Here is a 2,396-nt window from a genome sequence, read left to right on the forward strand (position 1 = left end):
AAGAATATAAATAAGAACGCTTTTGTTTCTGAAGTTGGTCCCTTGCCTGGGCCAGCTTCACACAAATCTAATCCATCAATCCATTGCTAGATTCTGTTTCTCAAACCATTACAACAAAATTTTCAACACCATGGAAACACGATTGCACTCAAATTCACAGGGGTTCTGTCAAAGATTTTGTATTTAAAGATTCATCTGAGATTACTTTAGAAAAAATAAAATGTGAAAGAAGAATAAAAACCAAGTTTCCTTGATAAGAAGTAATTCATACTATTACCTTCTCCATGGCTTTTTCATCCTCCTAAAATGCAAACAGTTACAAAACTTGTTAGGAAAAGGAAGTCCTTAGGTCTAGGTCTCCTTGTTTAAAAAACAACCTGAACTTTTCATCATCTTCTCTGTTTTAAGGTTCAGCAAGGATCTTGCTATTTACAGGTTACACAAGAGAGCATTTGCATATATATGGAGGTTTATTTGTTGTTGTTGCTGTTTTAAAAACTTTTTGAGGGGTCTTGTTATTCCCACTTCTAGCAAGCAACACTTCCCTGCAGAAAAGACTTCCATACTGGCCTTTTATATTGGACTTTGATATTGGCAGAAAAAGGGAGAAGCCAACTAGTAAATTCAGACTTTTCTTAGCTCATTTTATGACCTCCTCTCAGTGTTCTCATAGTGTTGGAAGTTGTTCTGAAGCAATTATTGGGTCTGGTCTGTACCAAATTATTGTTCCCCAAGTGTCTCTTATACAACTGTCCCTTCTAGAACTGTTCTGACCTGAGAGTGGAGCTTATCTCTTAGCATTTTAAACCAGCTCCAGCCTCCTGGGCTGGAATCATGATGTGGGATGGAGGCAGGGATTATCGCACACTAAATCACTGCTGAACCGCCAGCCACCATCAGCCTGAGTCCAAGTTGCACTCCGACTTCTAAAAAGTGCTGGCAGAGCATGGCTGGGACCTGGCTGGGACCCAGACTGATGGCAGCTAGCAGTTTGACAGTGATTTAGTGTGCAATAATCCCCGCCTCCATCCCACATCATAGCTCCAACCCGGAAGGCTGGAACTGGTTTAAAATGCTGAGCGATAAAGTGCAGTGACTCATGCCCACAGAGCAACTCATCAGGGATGGTTGGAGGTACAGTGTGGGAAGGCAGCCACCCATCGTTGCAGTGTTTTGTTGCATCAGGTAAGGGTTTTGGTGGAATTCAGGGCCACAATACACTGAGATCAGCCACTGATTACTGGGACATCTAGGAGTGACTAATTCACCAAAATGAAAGCACCTCACTGCTGCCAGTTAGTTTCCAGGGAAGGTACAAAGTGTTGGTTATTACTTTTAAAGCCTACCTTGTTTGGGTCCAGGTTACTTACAGGATTACCTTGTAATCCGCCTTGTAGACTCAGGTCCTCTGGTGGACATTTACTTTACATTTATTGTTATTATATTATTGTAGTGCCATTAGATTGTTTTTTTGTCTATGTGATCGATCTGTCTCTTTGGGTGTACTCTGTCTGCTTTTAACTGGAGAAAGGAAAGAAACTTATTTCCCACAGAGACAAGAGTTCTGTGCAAAATATATTTTGATCATATTGCAGAAACCACAATGGGAAAAAATGGCATCTCTCAGTCAATTAGAAGCAAGACTTTGAAAGATGATGGCAGTCCTCAGAACAATCTTTTGCTTTGCCATGATGGCCTATCTCGGCTAAATTGTCAGCAAATGTGAGATTTCTTTCCATCCCTTCTTAGCAGGCACATGCTTTATTTGGCATATGCATTCTTTAAAATAGAAACATTTAAAAGATAATTTACTGAGTTGAAAAAATTGCTTCCTTCCAATTTCCTCCATAACTCCATCACCTCCAGTGGTAGAGAGGAAAACCAGGAGTTATGGTCCCAAGACTGGAGCTTCATAGCCAGTTTCTTAGCCATTCTGTTGCAATAAGTGACCATTCTTTCAAATCTGGCAGCCTCCAAGCACCCAAACTTTCCTGGGATTGAGAAATACTAGTAAACAGTTATGAAGGCTTGCTTCTTTGTAGGAATCCATCTACCTGCCTGCTTCGAAAAAATACATCATGAGCCATGTCATGTTATTTCTTTCAACACTATATCTTAATGTTCCAGTACTATTAGTGTGGCACCACCTGCCAGTGCAAGATAAATAATAAAAATGGAGAGTATATAACAGAGGAATAAGAATCACAATTAAGGCCCGATTTTCCCTCCCTGTATAGTTTCATTGAGAGTGCATTAAAACAGCATTTCTAGTCTGAAACTATGATAGTTTTGTCCAAAAGTACTAAATTATTAAGCATTGAAGAAAATCAATGCCCTCAAAAGTATTTTCCATGCACAAACAACTGACATCATGTTGCGTATCTCTGTATTGTATG

This window comes from Sceloporus undulatus, chromosome 1 (genome assembly GCF_019175285.1).
Source record: "Sceloporus undulatus isolate JIND9_A2432 ecotype Alabama chromosome 1, SceUnd_v1.1, whole genome shotgun sequence".
NCBI classification, from domain to species: Eukaryota; Metazoa; Chordata; class Lepidosauria; order Squamata; family Phrynosomatidae; genus Sceloporus; species Sceloporus undulatus.